Source organism: Bos javanicus, chromosome 5, assembly GCF_032452875.1.
Source record: "Bos javanicus breed banteng chromosome 5, ARS-OSU_banteng_1.0, whole genome shotgun sequence".
NCBI lineage: Eukaryota > Metazoa > Chordata > Mammalia > Artiodactyla > Bovidae > Bos > Bos javanicus.
Window position 1 is genome coordinate 88,181,682 of NC_083872.1, and position 24,754 is coordinate 88,206,435.

General features: G+C 40.5%; 1 long non-coding RNA gene across 1 annotated transcript; it reads right to left on the reverse strand.

Annotated features, from left to right (window-relative positions):
* Nucleotides 1-640: 640 nt before the first annotated feature.
* Nucleotides 641-24,728, reverse strand: LOC133248015 (uncharacterized). The gene is made up of 3 exons (XR_009736593.1): nt 24,405-24,728; nt 7,552-7,593; nt 641-1,990 (listed from the first exon to the last, which is right to left on the reverse strand). It is a non-coding gene; the product is annotated as an uncharacterized LOC133248015 (long non-coding RNA).
* Between the last annotated feature and the right edge of the window lie 26 nt (nt 24,729-24,754).

Genomic DNA, 24,754 nt, shown 5'->3' on the forward strand with positions numbered 1-24,754 from the left:
AGTTCAAAAGCATCAATTCTTCGGTGCTCAGCCTTCTTCACAGTCCAACTCTCACATCCATACATGACCACAGGAAAAAGCATAGCCTTGACTAGACGAACCTTTGTTGGCAAAGTAATGTCTCTGCTTTTGAATATGCTATCTAGGTTGGTCATAACTTTCCTTCCAAGGAGTAAGCGTCTTTTAATTTCATGGCTGCAATCACCATCTACAGTGATCTTGGAGCCCCCAAAAATAAAGTCTGACACTGTTTCCATTGTTTCCCCATCTATTTGCCATGAAGTGATGGGACTGGATGCCATGATCTTAGTTTTCTGAATGTTGAGCTTTCAGCCAACTTTTTCACTCTCCTCTTTCACTCTCATCAATAGGCTCTTTAATTCTTCTTCACTCTGCCATAAGGGTGGTGTCATCTGCATATCTGAGGTTATTGATATTTCTCCCAGCAATCTTGATTCCAGCTTGTGCTTCTTCCAGCCCAGCATTTCTCATGTTCTCTGCATGTAAATTAAATAAGCAGGGTGACAATATACAGCCTTGAAGTACTCCTTTTCCTGTTTGGAACCAGTCTGTTGTTCCATGTCCAGTTCTAACTGTTGCTTCCTGACCTGCATACAGATTTCTCAAGAGGCAGATCAGGTGGTCTGGTATTCCCATCTCTTGAAGAATTTTCCACAGTTTATTGTGATCCACACAGTCAGAGGCTTTGGCATAGTCAATAAAGCAGAAATAGATGTTTTTCTGGAACTCTCTTGCCTTTTTGATGATCCAGCGGATGTTGGCAATTTGATCTCTGGTTCCTCTGCCTTTTCTAAAACCAGCTTGAACATCAGGAAGTTCACGGTTCACGTATTGCTGAAGCCTGGCTTGGAGAATTTTGAGCATTACTTTACTAGTGTGTGAGATGAGTGCAATTGTGCGGTACTTTGAGCGTTCTTTGGCATTGGAGGAGGAAATGGCAACCCACTCCAGTGTTCTTGCCTGGAGAATCCCATGGACAGAGGAGCCTGGTGGGCTGCCGTCTATGGGGTCGCACAAAGGTGGACACAACTGAAGCGACTTAGCAGCAGCATTACAGAGTCATCCAAGTTTCTTTTGCATCTTCTGTGTCACCAGATGCCAGCATGGTGTGGCCAGGCTCTCTGTTCAGGATATTACGAACCTGAAATCAAAGCGTCATATGGACTGAGATTTTTGCCTGGGGGCTCTAGGGGAAAATTAACTTCCAAGTTCATTGGTGTAGTTGGCCAAATTCAGTTCCTTGTGGTTCTTCTAAGACTGAGGTCCCCTTTGCTTGCTGGCTGTCAGCCAGGAGCTATTCCCAGGCACTAGAGGCTGCCCTTAGCCCGCTTCTGCGTGGCCACCATTACCACTTCACAACATGGGAAGCCAGACAGTTCTCTAATGTCCCCTTCTTCAACTAGCCAGAGAAAATGCTCTACTTTTAAAAAACATTTGTTTATATTTAAATATAAATAAATCTTCCTGCAATCCCTGGGTCAGGAAGATCCCCTGGAAAAGGAAATGGAAACCCACTCCAATATTCTTGCCTGGAAAATCCCATGGACAGAGGAGCCTGGTGGGCTACAGCTCATGGGGTCACAAGAGTTGGTCACGACTTAGCCACTAAACCACCACATTTACATTTATTTATTGATTATTGACTGCCCTGGCTCTTCGTTGCTGCATGTGGGCTTTCCTCTAGTTGTGGTGCTTGCTCTTTTCATTGTGGTGGCTTCTCTTGTTGCAAGATGGCTCTAGGGCACCCTGGCTTCAGTAGTTGCTGCCGTAGTTTTGGTACATGGACTTACTTGCCCCGATGCAGGTGGAATCTTCCTGAACCAGGGGTGGAACCAGTGTCCCCTGCATTGTAAGGTGATTCTTAACCACCAGATCACCAGGGAAGCCCAAAAATGCTCTACTTTTAAAGATTCAATATAATTAGGTCAGGTCCATCCAGATAATCTCCCTAACTTAAGGTCACTTCTTCCTGTAACAACATAATCACAAGAGGAAAATTCATCAGAGTCATAGTCCCAGGGATTATCAGGTAATGCACAACCTGTCAGTGGGATATTTGGGGACCATTTGAGAATTTTGTCAACCATACCACTACCCATGAAAGTTTATCAGGATGGGGAATATATTTTGAAAAGAACCCAACAAACAAAGAACATATAAGATTTTTCTTAGTACTTTCCCCCACATTCTCAAAGAGAATCCTTTCTCTAATGGAATTAAACTTGAATTATTCACGATTACATAATTAGTTTCATTCATTGTGATTTATATGACTAAATCCAATTCTTCCAGCACGACTCTGAATTTCCATTTGTTAGACAATGATGGTGGCAAGTGTTAGCATGTGTGGGTTATCCTTGCTTGCCAGTGACTTCATTTTGGGCTAATTTAGCTAAACCATTAAATAACAATAAAATATTTTTTTTGGAGTGCTAACAATATCCAACGATGTCTGTATTATTGTACTAGAGTTTTGTAAGATGCTACTTACTATTGGAAAAGACCCTGATGCTGGGAAAGATTGAGGGCAGGAGGAAAAGGGGGTGACAGAGGATGAGATGATTGGATAGCATCACTGACTCGATGGGCATGAATCTAGCAAACTCCCGGAGATAGTGAAGAACAGGGGAGCCTGATGCGCTGCAGTCATGGGATTGTAAAGGGTTGGGGATGACTTAGTGACTAAACAACAACTTACTATTGGGGGAAACTGGGTAAGGGGTGCGTGGGATCTCTTTGTTACTCTTACACCTGCATGCGAACCTACAAATTTCACCTTAAAACTCAAAGTTTAATTTTAAAAAACTATCCACTTTTTTGGTGGCACATTAAATTCAGGTGCCAGCTATCTGGAACACTGGGGCATTGATTTTGTTTTTTCCAGAAGAAAAAGATACATGAAAGGGGAGCAAGATAGAATGAGAAAGAATTTTTGGAATATCCTAAGTGAGGAATCTGATCAAAAGCTCTAGACAGGCTCTTCCCCAGCTTAAGTCAGCTGAGTTTCTAGATCAGTTTCTAAATTTTACAGAGTGAGTGAATTATCTACTCATGCTTTGAAGTTTGTGTGTTGTTTAGAATATTGGAAATCAAAGCTTTCCCTAAGTTTCCATTATATTATGCAGAGGATCAGATGTTTTAAGCAAAAATATTATGGCTTTTGTAACCACGTAAAAGAGAATGATTTAAAAAAAAAATGGTGTGAAGCACTCAAAGAGCAAGGAACATATTTTCTCCTAGACACTGTTTCTGTGATTTCAGTTACCATCACCATGTGATGAACCCATAAATATATTCTTCTCTGTGGATAGGCTACATCCTAGGTGAAAAGAGAGAAGAGCTGAAATGAGTCTTTGATTCTGTTCATTATGATTTTTACCATAAAAAGTATTAGAAAGAACTATTATGTTCTGGCTTGTTATATAATGAAGCTTCAAAATAAAAGTATCCTATGCTAAGAAAGACATCAATCTCTTACTTATTTCTCTATTTGACCCCAAGCAAAAAATTTTTCAGGTAAGTTCCAGATGCCATTCACCAGCTATTTTCTCCTCACATCTTCATTAAAGATGCATCATCACTCCAAGACTGTAATAATTGAAGTCATTAACTGACATGTCCGTACTCTGCTAATCTCTGCTTATTTTTCACAGAATTGCTAATCTTCAGGGAACATCTCAAACCATCATTTCTTTCTGAGTCAGAAAAACAGAAAGTGGAGAAAGTTATGGATGACAAGGACTTTTGAAACATCAGACTTTAGCATGGGCCATGTGACCATCTCTCTTACGTGGAAAGAGACAGATTTGATACACTGCCATTAAAATTCAAGGTACCCCAAAGCTGTATGGTCTAAGGAAAGAGTATAAAGGATGTTTTTGTCTTTATATCTTTCTCTACATCATGAAAATTTTTGCATGCGTGTGTTCAGTTGCTCAGTCATGTCCGACTCTTTGTGACCCCATGAACCACAGCATGCCAAGCCTCCCTGTCCATCACCAACTCCTGGAGTTTACCCAAACTCATGTCCATTGAGTCGGTAATGCCATCCAGCCATCTCATCCTCTGTCGTCCCCTTCTCCTCCTGCCCTCAATCTTTCTCAGCATTGGGGTCTTTTCAAATGAGTCAGCTCTTCGCAAAAGGTGGCCAAAGCATTGGAATTTCAGCTTCAACATCAGTCCTTCCAATGAACACCCAGGACCGATCTCCTTTAGAATGGACTGGTTGGATCTCCTTGCAGTCCAAGGGACTCTCAAGAGTCTTCTCCAACACCACAGTTCAAAAGCATCAATTCTTCGGTGCTCAGCCTTCTTCACAGTCCAACTCTCACATCCATACATGATTACTGGAAAAACCATAGCCTTGACTAGATGGACCTTTGTTGACAAAGTAATATCTCTGCTTTTGAATATGCTATCTAGGTTGGTCATAACTTTCCTTCCAAGGAGTAAGCGTCTTTTAATTTCATGGCTGCAATCACCATCTGTAGTGATTTCGGAGCCCAGGAAAATAAAGTCAGCCACAGTTTCTTCATCTATTTGCCATGAAGTAATGGGACCAGGTGCCATGATCATAGTTTTCTAAATGTTCAGCTTTAAGCCAACTTTTTCATTCTCCTCTTTCACTTTAATCAAGAGGCTCTTTAGTTCCTCTTCACTTTCTGCCATAAGGGTGGTGTCATCTGCATATCTGAGGTTATTGATATTTCTTCTGGCAATCTTGATTCCAGCTTGTGCTTCCTCCAGCCCAGCGTTTCTCCTATGTAGTCTGCATATAAGTTAAATAAGCAGGGTGACAATATACAGCCTTGACATACTCCTTTCCCTATTTGGAACAAGTCTGTTTTTCCATGTCCAGTTCTAACTGTTGCTTCCTGACCTGCATACAGGTTTCTCAAGAGGTAGGTCAGGTAGTCTGGTATTCCCATTTCCTTCAGAATTTTCCATAGTTTATTGTGATCCACACAGTCAAAGGCTTTGGCATAGTCAATAAAGCAGAAATAGATGTTTTTCTGGAACTCTCTTGCTTTTTCAATGATCGTACAGATGTTGGCAATTTGATCTCTGGTTCTTCTGCCTTTTCTAAAACCAGCTTCAACATCTGGAAGTTCATGTGTGTTGAATGCATGTGTTAGGGAGGGGGAAGTTTCCTCTTCTCCCCTTCTTGTGTTCTTGTAACTGGAGTAATAATAAAATTGACACAAGACTGATTCATATGAGAAAAAGGAACACAATTTGATTCATGCACATGGTGGTCCCATATAAATGACACCTAAGAAGTAATGAAAACAGGCAACTTTTATACTTTTTATACAAAGAAACAATAAATTTGTGAGGAATTGACCTGACAAAGAAACTTAGGTTTGGGGCGCCCAATTAGTGAAACATCTGAACTGCATTTGGGCTTGGGGTAGTAAATTTTAAAAGTCGCCAGGTTTATTTACACAGGCTTCTCAGCCCCAATTTCCTACCTCAGGACATAAGAATGTCCTTCTGCCTCCAGGTGAAAGAAGGGCATCTTTCACATGAGACATTTATTTCCTGCTTTCAGGGAGACAGAGAGGAGAGTCAGAGTGGCCCTGTTGCATTGGCCATTTCTTTAGCAACATTGATTCAAAATAATCAATATGCTATTGAGGTACATTTTGGAGTGACGTAGTCTGAACCCCAATACATGTAACATTTCAATTGAAAAAAGCCTGCCTTTCAAGGCCCTAAGTATAAAAAAAATTTTTTTTAAATGATATCATTTTAAGTATCAAGTTCACTTTGCAAGGAAAGAGGAGACTGGGTCATGACAATGGTTCCTGACTGTTAGGTGGACTTTGGAAACTTCGAAGGCAAGAAATTTCAGTGACAGACTGTTTCTGCCCTACTGGAATGCTGGCTATGTCTACCATATTAGAGCCAGTCTACCCCACCACAGGATGGAGCACATTCTCAGGAGACCTGAGACCCCCTAGTTAACAGCCAGTGTCGAACCCCCAGTCTTGCAAATTCCAGCGTTCTTGCAAGAACAACCATTCTTGCAAATATGTAGCTGCATGAGTGGGTCAGCAAAATTGACAGAGGAGCCATCCAACCAACTCAGAATTGGCATAAGAAATCCTTGCTGTAAAGTCACTGGGTTTTGGGACGCTTAAGGAAGACTTCATGAAACTCAATGTTTTAAAAAAGAAACAATAGTCCCAAAATAGAGTCATTTATGCTAAGTCCACGTCACCAATCAAGACTTAATACCTAATCTAATTGCTGTCTTAACTCCCTTGGAATGTGATCTTTAACCAGTTAGCCTGGAATTACCTGTCAGCACTAACTGAAGCAATTTGGCCAATAGGTACTTTCTCTCCCCTTAGAAAGGTGATCCTGTCTGGAACTGCATTGTTTGTTAATAATTTTCTATTTCTACCCCCTTTCTGCCTTTAAAAACCTTTCCTTTTCCATAACTCAAGAGAGCTCCTATCTGTTTACTAGATGGATGTTGCCTGATTCATGGATTGTTTAATAAAGCCAATTTGATGCTTATATTGACTCAGTTGAATTTTTGTTCTTTAAAAATATTACAAAACTTAACTCATTTTTCTTGATTTTCGTTTTCCCCCTTTTCTAGTAACAGTGCCTTCATTTCTGTGTCCTCATGTTTCAAAACTTGAGGCAGGCTTTTTCTTTCATTTTATTTCCCTTTAATGTGCAGAGCTATGTCTCATCAATTCTTCCTTAATAATTTCTGACTCTACTTTCCTTTCCACTAACAGTTACCATGTTTATGCTAATTTAATAGCTAAAGCACAGCAATGATTCTTTGGCCTTCAGCAGTTCAATTTATCCTGAATCCTCATGGAATTTTCATTTAGTAAAATATTGCTCTAATTATGCCTCTTTCCTCCAAAAAAATCCTTGGATGGCTTCCTTTGCTGACATAACAATGTTCTTGCTCCTTCGATTTATTGATCAAATCACCTCCCTCCCAATTCTGGTGGCCATTTGTTGCCCTGGGGATAACCTATCCTTCTTCCATGTTACCACTTTTCTCCAAAATCCAGCCATAACTCTAGTCATTATTTCTAGACTATTCCATCAGCATTCTTTCTTCAATAGTTTTGCTCTTGATTTTTTTCTCAAAGGAACCCCCACTGCTAATCCTCAAATTGCCAACTCAAATCTGTCTTTTATGTGAGGCTTCTTCCATGACTTTTCTCAGATTCCTTAAGTCCTTTAATATTTTGTCCAAACCATTCAGTTAACACCCAAAAGGTTGCTCACTGGTAAATAATCTGCCTACAATGCAAGAGACTGCTTGCAATGGAGCAGATGTGGGTTCAATCCCTGGGTTGGGAAGATCCTTTGGAGAAGGAAATGGCAAAGTACTCCAGTATTCTTGCCTGGGAAATACCACGAACAGAGGAGCATGGCGGGCTACAATTTATGGGGTCACCAAGAGTCGGACATGACTTAGCGGCTAATCAACAACATGTAGTCATTTATTATAGTTAACATTTTTCATGTGTAATAAATGTTTCATCCACATACCTGAACTACAAACTTCTGGAGATCAAGATCCATACCTTACACCTGTATAAGGATAAAGCATCGTCAGTAAATAGTAACTGGTGCTAAAGGAAGCAGTAGATTTGCATAATTGGGGAGAGAAAGGGCATTCTAGAGGAACAACAGGGACAATAAAATATGCAGTTTGTTCCAGACACTAGAAAGATGATATCAAATAAAGGGTCAATTTAAGTCCCTAACAACAGCAACGATAAAAGCAGTGCTCAACTATCCTTCCACTTGCTTACTTTTCTCCAAGGCACATCGGGGCTCATTTTTGCCTCAGGACTTCAACACTTGTTGTGGAAAATATGATAACCAAAACAGAATTTTTAAATTACTTTGTTGTTTGCAAGAGGTGTGTTACAGGAAGGAAAGAGGGGGCGTGTTCACTAACCGTAGGCAAATTACCACTGAACCCCAGTTCCTTAACATATGACAGGATCTATTTATACCTGTCCGCCCACCTCCCAGCCTCTCTTCCTCAGAGTTGTCTTGTGGCTTAGCACAAGGAAACGCCTCCCTAAATGAGCAGGGTGGCAGAAGAGAGGGCCCTGTAGTCAAAAGTTCTAAAGAGCTGTTTAAAAAGGGTGCTGTTTGCATATATTTGAAAGATTCATGCAGTTGGTCCAATAAAACACTCAGTAACCACTATTTACATGAGCCCTTAAATTCTCTAACAATCGATATGTAGTGGTGTCACCATTCAACAAATTCATTTATTCAACAAATATTCTCTGAGTGCCAACTATGAGATAAACACTATGCTGGGAGAAACATGCCTCACAATAAAAAATATGAAAAATTTATATACAGAGAAGTCTTATGAGGTGGCTCAGTTGGTAAAAAATCTGCCTGCAATGTAGAAGAGACCTAAGTTCGATCCCTGGGTCAGGAAGATCCCCCGGAGAAGGGAATGGCAGCCCACTCCAGTATTCTTGTCAGAATTCCATGGATAGAGGAGCCTGGTGGGCTACTATCCATGCAGTCACAAAGAGTGGGACACGAAGAGCAAGTAACATTTTCAAGGGCAGGAATATACCACCAAGGCAGCACAGAGGTAAAGAATCTGCCTGCCAATGCTAGGAAACACAGGAGACGTAGTTTCAATTCCTGGGTTGGGAAGATGCCCTGGAGAAGCAAATGGCAACCCATTCCAGTATTCTTGCCTGGAAAATTCCAAGGACAGAGAATATACTGTTGAGAATATTGACCAGTCAAGAGCTGGTTGGGCAATATTAATAGATAAATGTTCATGAAAAAAATATTGTGAACAGTTCACTTTGTAATGTTGAAATGATCAACAGGAAGAGATCACAATTTTATTTCTGTGTCCTCTGAATAACAGCCTCAATATATATAAAACAAAAAAAAATTGATAGAACTGTAATGGAAAATAAATAAATCCACAGTCATAATAGTTTATTAAGGAGAAGCTAATTTCTTTACCATCCCTTCTCCCTCTACATTGTTACATTGTGTATTCCCCTCCTTTTTTCCTGATAGTATCTTCTAAAAGGGCTATTTTCAAGTTATTCTATTTAAAATAATTCCTATTATTCTTTACTGTGCCTATACTTGCCTGAGATTACAGTATTCGTTTACCTACTTCCTAATTTCTCCTCTATTGAAATATATCCCATGAGGGTAGTGATAATATTTCTCCTTCACCATGAAATCTTTGGTTCCCTGAACAGTTTCTGCCACATAAAAATGTTTGCTGAATAAATGAGTAGCTAAACAATAGTCAATGGTTGTTGGATACTTCTGTGTTCCAGAAACTGTTTTTTTATGTTTTTTTTTGAAGAATTACTTACTTATGGCTGTGCTGGGTCTTAGTGGCTGCTCCTGCTTTTCTCTAGTTGCAGAGGGGGCTACTCTCTTGTGGTACAAGAGCGTCTCGTTGCAGTGGCTTCTCTTGTTGCAAAGTGCGGGTTCTAGGGCAAGGGGGCTGCAGCAGTTGCGGCTCCCAGGCTCCAGAGCACAGGCTTAGTAGTTGTGGCCTGTACGCTTAGTTGCTCCACGGCATGTGGGATCTTCCTGGACCAGGGATCAAATCCGTGTCTCCCGTATTAACAGGCAGATTCTTTACCACTGAGCCACCAGGGAAGTCCCTCCAGAAAGTTTAAATGCATTATTGAAATGCTCCCAGTACTTCTTAATTTTATAGAAATCCTTAGTTTTTACAGTGTAAGTAATTTACTCAGTCTCAAACAGTAAATGAGGAGTTAAAGATTTAAATCCAGGGCTCTTGTCTCCTTGCAAGTCCTTAGCATTTCATCAAACTTGAGAATCTGTTCTTCTTACACAGGGACATGACATTTTATTCATTTAATAAAAATATACTGTATTGCCTACTGTGTGTAATCTGCCAGCAATGCAATGATGAGACAGAAATGGACAGTGCTTGATTTCACAGGGCTTATTACCAGGGCAGAGGGCTTTAAACAACTACTCACGTAATTAATTATTTAGTTACAATTATTTTAACATTAAAAGGGGTAACTTAAAGTACTACACAATGCTGACCTAATCTGGGAATGCAGGGAAGGTTTCTTTGAAAAAATGCCAATTGTGTTGAAATTAATTCCCACTCATCTTTCAACTTAAATGTCTTGAGCACCCTAGACACAGGATGAGTAAAATAACTCACGGTAGACTTAATTTTAAAAGAAAACATTTATTAATTCTATATATTTCTTGTAGGGGTGAAAAAATTTCTAGGTTCTTGGGTTGGTCTAATAATTAAATAAGATAGAATAACAGGAGAAAAACACATTTAAATATATATGTACAAGAGACCCTCAGAGACAATGATGGTCAAAATCTGTCAGGAAATTGAGGATTATATAAGGCTGTGTCCTCTTCAGCTAAGGAGACACAGGTAGGGGCCTGGGACTTCAAAAGGAGGAAGACAAGTCCCCGGAACATGAGAAGAGTTTGGCTTGCCACACACAAGTCTTTCAGATAGAGAAGTCATCTCTGAACTGATTCAGCTAGATACATATATTTTCCTTTACAGTTTATTATAAGGTATTGAATATAGTTCCCTGTGCTATACACCCCAGACTGGTAATATTTTAATTTTACTATTCCTTTATTTATGAACTGGAATATATCTATAAAGAAAAACTTTCCCTTATATATTATTCCCTTAGGTTATCCTGAGGTGAAATTCTTCTAGAAAAGGCAAGATAATACTTTATTCATTCTCTTTAGTTTCTGTTCTCAGAATAATGTGTTTGTTTCCTAGCATTCTCCAAAGGGAACAACGAGGCTTTTTATTCTATTGCTGTAAATATTATGAACATTGGATTTTTACACATTTGATGTGTTCCAACAAAATATACATGCTATTAAATTTGATGTGGCCCAATAATAAATATATATATATACACACATATATTCAATATGGATATTATTACTAAAGATTTGATCATATAAAACAGATTAAGATTTCTTTGTAGTTATTTTCATCCCTGGGATTCTTTGCAGTAGGGATACATAGATGAACTTCTATGTTGTAAAGACATTTGGTTTTTTGTGTGTGTGGTTAATTTACTGTTTTCCTCTTTGAGACCCACGGACTGTAGCCCGCCAGGCTCCTCTGTCCATGGTATTTCCCAGGCAAGAATACTGAGTGGGTAGCCATTTCTATCTCCAGGGTGATCTTCCCGACCCAGGGATTGAACCCAGGTCTCCTGCATTGCTGCTGCTGCTGCTAAGTTACTCCAGTCGTGTCTGACTCTGTGCGACCCCAGAGACGGCAGCCCACCAGGCTCCCCTGTCCCTGGGATTCTCCAGGCAAGAACACTGGAGTGGGTTGCCATTTCCTTCTCCAATGCATGAAAGTGAAAAGTGAAAGTGAAGTTGCTCAGTTGAGTCCGTCTCCTAGTGACCCCATGGACTGCAGCCTACCAGGCTCCTCCGTCCATGGGATTTTCCAGGTAAGAGTACTGGAGTGGGGTGCCATTGCCTTCTCCGCTCCTGCATTGCAGGCAGATTCTTTACCATCTGAGCTAGGAGGCAAGCACCTTCTATATAGTTAGATTTGCCTTATTTTGATTTCAATTAAAAAAATTTTTTTTGTACTTTGTTTCCAAAGCCTGTGCGACAGAATAAAGTACTTTTCTAAAAAGGCTAGCTTCTTTCCTATCTTCTCTCTCTCCTCACAGGTAACCATTTTTATTAGTTTTCATTTATTCTTTGCTTCAAAATAATATATGTGAATACTTTTCTATTTATTATTATTCCTCCCCTTCCTTCGAGAAAAGATATTTGGTGGTTGTTTTTTTTTCCCCCTCAACTTGGTTGTTTTCAAAACATGCTTCTTTTTTTCATGCTTAGCCTGTATATCCTGGTAATTGTTCCTCAGTAGTATATAGATACTGTCTTTACTCATATTACAGTTGCATACTATTCATATTTAAATATGCAAATGACATAGTACTTTATTCAGCCTTTCATGATTTTCAGTCTTTTTCATGATAGGTGTATGTGTTCTTAGTCTTTTGCTGTTAAAAAGAGTGCTATCATTAATAGCCTTGTGCACACAATCTTCTGTGTTTTTGTTAGTGTTTCTTTGGGATATGTTTCTCGAAGTGGGATTTTTGCATCAAACAAAAATTCATTTGTAATTGTGCTAAATATCCCCACATTCTTCTCCACATGGATTATGTTTTGGCATTCCCACCAGAAACGTATGATATATGTTTCCCCGCAGTTTGCCAACAGAGTATGTTTGTCAAGCTTTTGGGTTTTTTTCCTACCAGATATATAAGAAACGACAATTCATTATGGTATTATTTGCACCTTTTAAAATTATGAGCATATTTTATATGCTCCAGGAGCATTCGATTTTCTTTTTTTTCTTTGTTTGCCCCTGCTCTGCGCAGCTCTGGGGATTCTAATTCCCAGACCAGGGATTGAACCTGTGCCCTTGTCAGTGAAAATCCTAAGCACTGGACTGCCAGAGAATTCCCTGATTTTCTCTTTTCAGGTGGTTCAGGGTACAGAATCTGCCTGCCAATGCTGGAGATGCAAAAGAGAGATGTGGGTTTGATCCCTGGGTCAGAAAGATTCCCTGAAGTAGGAAATGGTAACCCACTCCAGCATTCTTGCCTGGGAAATCCCACAGACAGAGGAACCTGGCAGGCAAAGGCCCATGGATCACAGAGTCAGACATGACTGAGCACCCACAAACAGGATGGACATGAACTATGTTTATACTTCTTAGTCATTAAAGATCTTTTTTAGAAGCTCTTTATATACAGAGCTATTAATCCTTTTTCTGTGATATAAGTTCCAACTACTATGATGTGAGGAACATGTTCAATTTTTCCTTTTCCATACAGCTATTTAGTTATCTCAACATTAATTATTAAGAAATGGAAAATGGTATTGTTTAAAGGAGACCAATGCAGTTGGAATAGGTCAGTGGGAGGGAGGGTCATGAAAATTAAGCTAGTAAAGTTAGGCTTCCCTTGTAGCTTAGTCGGTAAAGAACTTGCCTGCAGCGCAGACCTGGGTTAGATCCCTGGGTTGGGAAGATCCCCTGGTGAAGGAAATGGCAACCCACTCCAGTATCCTTGCCTGGAAAATCTCATGCACAGAGGAGCCTCGTGGGCTGCAGTCCATGGGGTTGCAACGAGTCAGGCACGACTGAGCAACTAACACTTACTTACTTAGTGTTTGTAGGGGCCAAATCACATAAAATCTTTTAGTATACTTTAGAAATTTTGGTTTTTCTCTTTGTAGCAGTAGACAAACATTCAATAGTAATATATATCAGGAGATGTTTGAGCAAACTTCCTTTGGCTAGGTGTGGTGGTGGTGAGTCAATTTCTTTACCCAAGTGGGAGTGAAGACAAGCCACAGGAGTTAAGTAGGAACTAAAGTCCCAAGGTATGTAGCTGAATTTATTCTTGGAATATTCAGATCCCTACATTAACTGAGTTTTGTTGTTCCAACCCCATAGGTATTGCTAAAATTTCAACTGGTTGCATCTGAATTGCAGTAGCTGTCTGTATGTATGTTGCCTGTAATGTGTGAAGTTACTTTCTCCTGTGGGAAGCAACTCAATCCATAGCAGGTCTAGAAATCCCTTATGCAACTGTTTGGAACAGACTGCAAGTGTGTCATATCACGGTGAGCTGTACAGGGATACTAGCCATAGATTAGGTTCACTTCTGTTCTTCCCATCAATTGCAGTAATTAGTAACTGCCTCACTTCTTACCATCCCTCCTTTAAATAGTCCACAGTGAGTTCAGCCTAGGAGCTGAATCTTGCTCATTACAGATTTTAGTAAATATATATCTCTAGCTTTACTTTTCAAGATACATTGGAACATTATTGAACATCTCCTCTAACAATAGGAAAATACTGGACATTAACAAAGGGGTTGAGAAATTTATACCAGTGTAATTCGATTAATGTTACATTCAGTGTCTCTGTGAAGATAATGGCCTATAGGGTCAGGAAAACTCTATTAATGTCATGTAACTGGCAAAGGAAAAATAATCTGCATCAGAGGAAATACAGTGGCTGAGTTAAAACTTTTAAGGGTCAGTATCTAACTTGTATATGACTTCCCAGGTGGCTCAGTGGTAAAGACTCAGCCTTCCAAGGCAGGAGACGTGAGTTCAATCTCTGGGTCAGGAAGATCCCCTGCAGAAAGGAATGGCTACCCATTCCAGTATTCTTCCCTGGAGAAAACAATGGATAGAAGAGCCTGGTGGGCTACAGTCCAAGGGGTGGCATAGAGTCAGACAAAACTGAGCATGCATACACAGGAGGCAGTCTAACTTGTATAACTTGTAATGAATTATGGTGAATTGGGATCTATTTCAGTCTGTAGATACTGAAACAAAACAATTCATTTGAATAACAATCCCTTAGAAATGGAATAATCTACCATTAGGTGATAGGGTAACACAGGTGGAAAGTCATAGTTTGGCTTTAAACAAACCCATCAAGGCAAATATTAAACTAAAAAGCCACTTCTGATCTCCCTAAGTTTTGAACATTTTTACTTTCTTATAAAGAAAAGTCTCTGACAAGAAAAAAGGGATGTCATCTAATCTTGGCAAAAATATTCCCCTAAAACAGAGTGATGCAAATATATTTGCTATTTAAAAACATCTCTTTGGCGGCTTCATAGATTTAAAACAAAAGTGGAAGTGGGGTTACCAGACATCCAGGTGATAAATAGTGAAGGAAGTAGATGGATTTGAAAGATACTTATTGGAAGGACTGATACTAAAGCTAAAACTCCAGTACTTTGGCCACCTCATGGGAAGAGTTGACTCATTGGAAAAGACTCTGATGCTGGGAGGGATTGGGGGCAGGAGGAGAAGGGGACGACAGAGGCTGAGATGGCTGGATGGCATCACCGACTTGATGGACATGAGTTTGAATAAACTCTGGGAGTTGGTGATGGACAGGGAGGCCTGGTGTGCTGTGATTCATGGGGTCCCAAAGAGTCGACATGACTGAGTGACTGAACTGAACTGAACTGAACTAGGAGTAAAAAGCCACAGGACTTGGCAATTCTTTGAGTGTTAAGGGTAAGAGGAAGAGTCCAAGGTAATTATCAATTGTGGTTAGAGTTTTCCAGAAAGATCTTCAATTCAGTTCAGTCTCTCAGTCGTGTCCAACTCTTTGCGACCCCATGAATTGCAGCATGCCAGGCCTCCCTGTCCATCACCAACTCCTGGAGTTCACTCAAACCCATGTCCATGGAGTCGGTGATGTCATTCAGTCATCTTATCCTCTGCCGTCCCCTTCTCCTCCTGCCCTCAATCCCTCCCAGCATCAGAGTCTTTTCCAATGAGTCAACTCTTCCCATGAGGTGGCCAAAGTACTGGAGTTTCAGCTTCAGCATCAGTCCTTCCAAAGAACACCCAGGACTGATCTCCTTCAGAATGGACTGGTTGGATCTCCCTGTAGTCCAAGAGACTCCCTCTTCTCCAACATAACAGTTCAAAGGCATCAATTCTTCAGCGCTCAGCTTTCTTCACAGTCCAACTCTCACATCCATACATGACCACTGGAAAAATCATAGCCTTGACTAGATGGACCTTTGTTGGCAAAGTAATGTCTCTGCTTGTGAATATGCTATCTAGGTTGGTCATAACTTTCCTTCCAAGGAGTAAGCGTTTTTTAATTTCATGGCTGCAATCACCATCTGCAGTGATTTTGAAGCCCCCCAAAAATAAAGTCTGACACTGTTTCCACTGTTTCCCCACCTGTTTCCCATGAAGTGATGGGACCGGATGCCATGATCTTCGTTTTCTGAATGTTGAGCTTTAAGCCAACTTTTTCACTCTCCTCTTTCACTTTCATCAGGAGGCTTTTTAGTTCCTCTTCACTTTCTGCCATAAGGGTGGTGTCATCTGCGTATCTGAGGTTATTGATATTTCTCCCAGCAATCTTGATTCCAGCTTGTGCTTCTTCCAGCCTAGCGTTTCTCATGATGTATTCTGCATATAAGTTAAATAAGCAGGGTGACAATATACAGCCTTGACATACTCCTTTCCCTATTTGGAACCAGTCTGTTGTTCCATGTCCAGTTCTAACTGTTGCTTCCTGACCTGCATATAGGTTTCTCAAGAGGCAGGTCAGGTAGTCTGGTATTCCCATCTCTTTCAGAATTTTCCACAGTTTATTGTGATCCACACAAAGGCTTTGAGCGTCAAGGCATAGTCAATAAAGCAGAAGTAGATGTTTTTCTGGAATTCTCTTCCTTTTTCCATGATCCAGCAGATCTTGGCAATTTGATCTCTGGTTCCTCTGCCTTTAGCTTGAACATCTGGAAGTTCATGGTTCATGTATTGCTGAAGCCTGGCTTGGAGAGTTTTGAGCATTACTTTACTAGCGTGTGAGATGAGTGCAATTGTGCAATAGTTTGAACATCCTTTGGCATTGACTTTCTTTGGGATTGGAATGAAAACTGACCTTTTCCAGGCCTGTGGCCACTGCTGAGTCTTCCAAATCTGTTGGCATATTAAGTGCAGCACTTTTAAAGCATCATCTTTCAGGATTTGGAATAGCTCAACTGGAATTCCATCACCTCCACTAGCTTTGTTCGTAGTGATGGTTTCTAAGGTCCACCTGACTTCATATTACAGGATGTCTGGCTCTAGGTGAGTGATCACACCATGGTGATTATCTGGGTCGTGAAAATCTTTGTTGTACAGTTCTTCTGTGTATTCTTGCCACCTCTTCTTAATATCTTCTGCTTCTGTTAGAAAGATCTTAAATGGACATAAATGGAAATCCTCTAGGCTTTGCAATACAGGCACTAATAAATGGAGTTTGTCACAATAAGAAATAATAAGCTTGTCAAAATAAGAAAGTCAAGGCCTTTAACCTACCCATTACACCTGGGTGACTTGGCTCATTGAGAGCATTGTTGGTTACTGACACCAAACAATGTGTTCCACTTCAATAATGGAACAATCTGGAGAACATCTTACTCAATGTGGTCAGGATGTCCACCATTATGGCTTTATGAGATTCAAAGGAACCAGTGGGAAGATGATCCTACTTAGCTGCCTATTTGGCTCATTTTTATGCTTACTATGGAGAAGGAAATGACAACCCACTCCAGTACTCTTGCCTGGAAAAATCCCATGGACAGAGGAGCCTGGTAGGCTGCAGTCCATGGGGTCGCTAAGAGTCGGACACGACTGAGCGACTTCACTTTCACTTTTCACTTTCATGCATTGGAGAAGGAAATGGCAACCCACACCAGTGTTCTTGCCTGGAGAATCCCAGGGACAGGGGAGCCTGGCGGGCTGCCATCTACGGGGTCGCACAGAGTCGGACATGACTGAAGCGTCTTAGCAGCAGCAGCAGCGGAAGAGAAAGTGAGAGTGAAGTCGCTCAGTCAAGGTGCCTTGATCTTCGTTTTCTGAATGTTGAGCTTGAAGCCAACTTTTTCACTCTCCAGTTTCACTTTCATCAAGAGGTTTTTTAGTTCCTCTTCACTTTCTGCCATAAGAGTGGTGTCATTTGCTTATCTGAGGTTATTGATATTTCTCCCGGCAATCTTGATTTCAGCTTGTGTTTCTTCCATTCCAGCATTTCTCATGATGTACTCTGTATATAAGTTAAATAAACAGGGTGACAGTATACAGCCTTGATGAACTCCTTTTCCTATTTGGAACCACTCTGTTGTTCCATGTCCAGTTCTAACTGTTGCTTCCTGACCTGCATACACATTTCTCAAGAGGCAGATCAGGTGGTCTGGTATTCCCATCTCTTTCAGAATTTAGGACAGCACATGTAGACAACCCTTGAGAGGCTTAACTTTGAGGGGATGGAGAGAGATGAAAGGATTTTAGGAAATCAGGAAAGAGCAATGTATTAATACTGTAAGTGTTACTTAAATTTAATTCAACAAGTATTTTCTTGATCACATGAAGGGCAGGGAACTGAGAACTGAGAGATGAGTGAGCAGAAAGAACTCAAGTTGCTCAAAGTTGAATGGGGAGAGACAGGCCAAAAATTATGTATATGGACAGTGCAATATTACACGTGTTAGATTCAGTGGTAGCATTGTACGTTTATTAGGAAGGAGAACAGGGAAGACATCTAAGTCACATTTAAACTGAGTCATGAATTTTTAGGTGTCCCTGGTAGCTCAGCTGGTAAAGAATCCGCCTATAATGCAGGAGACCCTGATTCGATTCCTGGGTCGGGAAGATCAGCTGGAGAAGGGATAGGCTACCCACTCAAGTATTCTTGGCCTTCCCTGGTGACTCAGACAGTAAAGAATCTGCCTGCAATGCAGGAGACCTGGGTTCCATCCCTGGGTTGAGAACATCCCCTGGAGGATGGTATGGCAACCCACTCCAATATTCTTGCCTGGAGAATCCCCATGGACTGTACGTAGCCTGCTAGGCTCCTCTGTCCATTGCTTCACAAAGAGTTGGACATGATTGAGCGACTAAGCACAGCACACACATGAATTTTTAAATGTTTTCTATGATGACTATCTCAGAAAGGCATTTCAAGCAGAGAGAAAAGCATAATTTATTGAAAAACTACATGTAGCCTTTAAATAACAAGGGTTCTTGGAATGGCACTGTCTAGATATAAATCCTGCCTCCAAGTTACCAGCTCTATGACTTTGGGTAATCACCGTGTGTTTGCCAAGCCTCAGTTTCCTCATCTATAAAATGAAAGCTGATAATTACTATCTCAGGTTTTTAGGGAGGCTTAAAAGTTGAGATGCGCTGACTGTTGCACATCAAATATTCAATATACATTAACTTTGGTTAATACGGTAGGATATAAAATGTAAAAAGTGTGAGAGGGTATGAAGCTAAAGAGGTAATCAGGAAGCAGATCATGATGGATTTGTCAGGAAAGTCAGTATTGTTCACAGAACTAATTAAAAGAAACCAGTACAATTATTAGATGACAAACTGAAGCCAGATTTAATTCTGCTAAAAAAAAAAAAAAAAACTTCAGGAAGCATCTTAATTATAATCTCCTGTTGATAAGCCTAAGGCAACAGCTATGTACAAGTACCTCTCAGGCTACTAATTAGGAGGCTGAATGACTAATTTCTAATTGTGCAATTTACAAATTTTTTTATTACAACATCCTGTAACATAACGCAATATTTTTCCATTAAGATTGTTGCTAAACTTCATTTATCTAATTCTTCTCTTTATATATATATATTTTGGTATTAAAAAATGATACTATAGCTACATTTTGATTTCAGCAAAAAAGCTATTTCACCTCTACCACTGAAACAAAATAAAACAAACCAAGATTAGCTGATCATGTACTTATTATAGCTGACCTTGAGAGTATTGTAAGGGCATTTTAAGTGTAGAGTTACACTCCACAAAAACTGCAGGTAGATTTAAGGAAATTTGCATTGAAACTGTTGCCTCTATTCATTTGTCATAGTTTGGATGGGTAAAGGTTTCTCTAGTTTAATCTTTTAGATTTTAATTTTGAGGTAGTCTTTCTTTTTTTTGGAGGGGGGAGTTCAACTTCTTACATGAACAGTATTCCTTCTGTAAAGAAATTTTTGCTTTGAAAAGATAATTCTGGGTCACCACTGTCTAGTATACTTAATTTAACCTGTTGAGTATTTTTTTTTAATTGAGGTAAAACTAACATATAACACTGTATTAATTTCAGGTATACAACATAATAATTTGCTATTTCTGCTTTATTGACTATGCCAAAGCCTTTGACTGTGTGGATCACAATAAACTGTGGAAAATTCTGAAAGAAATGGGAACACCAGACCACCTGACCTGCCTCTGGAGAAACCTATATGCAGGTCAGGAAGCAACAGTTAGAACTGGACATGGAACAACAGACTGGTTCCAAATAGAAAAAGGAGTACGTCAAGGCTGTATATTGTCACCCTGCTTATTTAACTTATATGCAGAGTACATCATGAGAAACGCTAGGCTGGAAGAAGCACAAGCTGGAATCAAGATTGCTGGGAGAAATATCAATAACCTCAGATATGCAGATGACACCACCCTTATGGCAGAAAGTGAAGAGGAACTAAAAAGCCTCTTGATGAAAGTGAAAGAGGAGAGTGAAAAAGTTGGCTTAAAGCTCAACATTCAGAAAACCAAGATCATGGCATCCGGTCCCATCACTTCATGGGAAATAGATGGAGAAACAGGGGAAACAGTGTCAGACTTTATTTTTGGGGCTTCAAAATCACTGCAGATGGTGATTGCAGCCATGAAATTAAAAGACGCTTACTCCTTGGAAGGAAAGTTATGACCAACCTAGATAGCATATTCAAAAGCAGAGACATTACTTTGCCAACAAAGATCCGTCTACTCAAGGCTATGGTTTTTCCCGTGGTCATGTATGGATGTGAGAGTTGGACTGTGAAGAAAGCTGAGCACCAAAGAATTGATGCTTTTGAACTGTGGTGTTGGAGAAGACTCTTGAGAGTCCCTTGGACTGCAAGGAGATCCAACCACTCCATTCTAAAGAAGATCAGTCCTGGGTGTTCTTTGGAAGGACTGATGCTAAAGCTGAAAGTTCAACACTTTGGCCACCTCATGTGAAGAGTTGACCCCTTGGAAAAGACTCTGATGCTGGAAGGGACTGGGGGCAGGAGAAGGGGATGACAGAGGATGAGATGACTGAATGACATCACCGACTCCATGGACATGAGTTTGAGTGAACTCCGGGAGTTGGTGATGGATAGGGAGGCCTGGTGTGCTGCAATTCATGGGGTCGCAAAGAGTTGGACACTACTGAGCGACTGAAATGATGAAGTGATCAACACAGTAAGTCTAGTTACCATCCATCACTATACAATTGACCACTTTCACCATTTTGCTCTCAGCCCTCTTGTCCTCTAATCACCAGTTTTTTTCTGTGAGTTTGGTTTTGCTTTGTCTGTTCTCTGTTCATTTTTTTTTTTTTTAGATTCTGCATGTATGTGAAATCATATGGTATTTGTCTTTCTCTGACTTATTTCACTTAGCATGATACCCTTAATGTCCATTCATGTTGTCACAAATGGCAAAATTACCTTGTTTATGACTGACTAGTGTTTTATTGTATATACACAGGACATAGGTTGCTTTCGTATGTTGGCTAGTTTGTAAATAATGCTACAATTAAAATGGATGCATCTTTTCAAATTAGTGTTTTTGTGTTCAGTAGACAAATATCCATAAGCTTGATCATATCATAGTTCAATTTTTAATTTTTTGAGGTACCTCCATAATGTTTTCCATAGTGACTGTACCAATTTACACTCCCACCAACAATGCGCATGGACTCCCTTCTCCACATCCTCTTCAACACTTGTTAACTTTTGCCATTTTGAGAGTAGTCTAATATTGTGTGCTGATATCTCAATGTAGTTTGATTTGCATTTCCATGATAGTGATGTTGAACACCTTTTCATGTGCCTGTTTACCACCTACATGTCTTCTCTGGAAAAATGTCTATTTAGATCCTTTGTCCATTTTAAAATCAGATTATTTTATTTACTATTTTTTGCGTTCGACATTTTAGATACTAACCCCTCGTTAGATATATATTTGCACTTCTATTCAGTAGATGCCTTTTCATTTTGTGGATGATTTCCTTTATTGTGCAGCTTTTTAGTCTGATGTAAGCTCACTTATTTTTGCTTTTGTTGCCTTTAGTTTTGCATGCAGTGTGCAGTTGTGTCCGACTCTTTGCAACCCTTTGGACTGTAGCCTGCTAGGCTCCTCTGTCCATGGGGTTTTCCAGGCAAGAATACTGGACTGGGATACCATTCCTCCTCTAGGGATCTTCCTGACCCAGGGATCAAAACTGCATCTCCTACGTCTCCTGAATTGCAGGTGGATTCCTTTACCCGCTGAACCATCGGGAAAGCCCTAAAAGGCTTTGCTTTCGGATTCAGTCTAAAAATTTAATGCCAAGACCAAAGTCAAGGACCTCATTGCCTATGTTTTCTTCTAGAGGTTTTATGGTTTCAGGTCTTATATTTAAGGCTTTAATCCATTTTAAGTTAACTGTTGTGTATAGTGTAAGATATTGGTCTAGTTTCATACATTGCACGTACTTATAAAATTCTCCAATGTATACTCTTGGCTCCTTAATGGAAATTGCCCATACACTTGTGGGTCTATTTATTGCTTTGTATTCTGTTCCACTAATCTGTGTGCCTATGTTTATGACAACATCACTCTATAACTTTGCAGTATAGTTTGAAATTGGGGAGTGTGATACCTCTTTCTGAAGGTTGCTTTGGCTATTTGTGGGGTTTTTTTTGTTTGTTTGTTTGATTTCATAAAAATTTTAGAATTGTTTCTTCTAGTCCTGTGGAATATGGCTTTGTAACTTTGATAGGGATTGCACTGAATCTATACAATGCTTTTGGTAATATGGACATTTTAACAACAGTAATTCTTCCAATGTATGAGCATGGAATAGTCTTCAATATTTTGTGTCTTCTTTCATCAATGTCTTAACAGTTTTCAGTATACAAGTCTTTCATGTCTTTGGTTAAATTTATTTCTAGATACTTTATTCTTTTTGATACAGTTGTAAATGGAATTTTAATTTCTCTGATAGTTTTAAAGAAAGCAATAGGTTTCTATATATTGATTTTGTATCCTGCAACTATAGAGAATTCATGTTAGTTCTAACAATGTTTTCCATGGAGTCTTTCTTTATACAGTATCACATCATCTGTAAATACTGAGTTTTACTTCTTGCCTTCCAATTTGGATGCCTATCTTGTTGAGTATTTTCAAAGTTAAAAATATCATCTTGATATCTTCATCTGTAATTTTCCACTCCTGATGAATCCCAGTGGTATAATATTTCTACTGAAATTGCTAATGCTCATTCTGGTATTTAACATGCCATGCATCGTTAACGCTGTTTTTGATACTTTTATGGAGTGATTTGTGTTACCTCATGTGTGTGTTTCAATTTCTCTTTTTCTGATGGTCTGAGCCTATAAATTAGGCTTGATTTTAGCAAGTTTATGTATATATACAATTGGGTCGAGTCTTCAAACTGTTTAATCAAGTACGTCCAATTAGCTGAACATAATTTCCTATGGGGTGTGTATTAGTTGCTCAGTCGTGTCTGACTCTTTTAGTCCCCTGACTATAGACCACCAGGCTCCTCTGTCCATGGGATTCTCCAGGCAAGAATACTGGCGTGGGTTGCCATTTCCTTCTCCAGGGGATCTTTCCAACCCAGGGATAGAACCGAGGTCTTCTGCATTGTAAGCAGATTCTTTACCATCTGAGCCACCAGAAAAGCCCAACTTCCAATGGTAGGAGGTCCTGAAATTCGGCAGAACTGTAGATGTTTGCTGCCGCTGCTGCTAAGTCGCTTCAGTCATGTCCGACTCTGTGCGACCCCATAGACGGCAGCCCACTAGGCTCCTCTGTCCCTGGGATTCTCCAGGCAAGAACACTGGAGTGGGTTGCCATTTCCTTCTCCAATGTATGAAAGTGAAAAGTGAAAGTGAAGTCGCTCAGTCGTGTCCGACTCTTAGCGACCCTATGGACTGCAGCCTACCAGGCTCCTCCGTCCATGGGATTTTCCAGGCAAGAGTACTGGAGTGGGGTGCCATAACCACACTGAAATGAACTAAGATTCGAGGGCAATTCCCTTCAAGAAGTTATAAGAGTGTCAGTGCAGGGGCAAGCTATAGCCGCTCAGCTTTATAGCCATTGGTTAGCACCCAATGGGCTCCTCCTCCAAGCAGTTAACAGGGAGCAACTGTCAACCCGCAGCTGCTACTGGTTCTGCTCAGTGATTTGGACTTCCCTGGTGGCTCAGACCCATAAAGAATATGCCTGCAATACGGGAGACCCAAGTTCGGGAAGATATTGTGGAGAAGGGAATGGCTACCCGCTCCAGTATTCCTGACTGGAGAATCCCATGGACAGAGGAACCTGGCCGGCTACAGTCCATGGGGTCGCAAAGAGTCAGACACGACTGAGCGACTAACACTAACAGAGTGGGCCCCTCTCCCACTTCTGTATAAAAGGAGCCTGAATTGAGATTAAGCAGAGGTAGCTTTTTGAGGCCTTAGTCGGCCATCTTCTCAGTCTGCTAACTTTCCAATTAAAATCGTTATTTTTTCTTCCAACAACTCATCTCCTGATTGATTGGCCCGATTTATGGCCAGCATAACCAGCCTGCGATGACCTAAGGGTACGAGGCAAATTCCTGCAAGAAGTGCCTTTGGATTTCAAAAATTTTCCGTCCAAAATCTACCTTAACATCTGTAACCCAGTACACGTGTATATGTACTGAATAAAGAATGTTACTATAGAATACTCGACTATCTTACTCCAATACTTACTCGACTACCCGAGAGGTTCCTGAAATTCCTCACTCTATTTCATATAAGACAAAAACTGTAGCCCTTCCAGGTAGAAACCAGGTAAGCTGATTTCACGAACTACTAAATGGTCGTTAAAGGCAAACTGAAACCGCTCCTCTATCCGTCTCTGCTGCTGCCTGGTCTCTCCTGGCCCTTTGGAAACCGGCGCTGGCTGCCGGGAAGGTAACGGCCCGCGGAGAGGTTAGGAGCTGCACCTGCGGTCCGCCCTTGACCGGTAGACCGGTTTCCTCTCCGGAAGCAGCTGGGCTGCAACTCACAGCCCGCGCTCGCTGGATGATGCGGAGCTCCACCAGTTGCCCTGCCCTCCG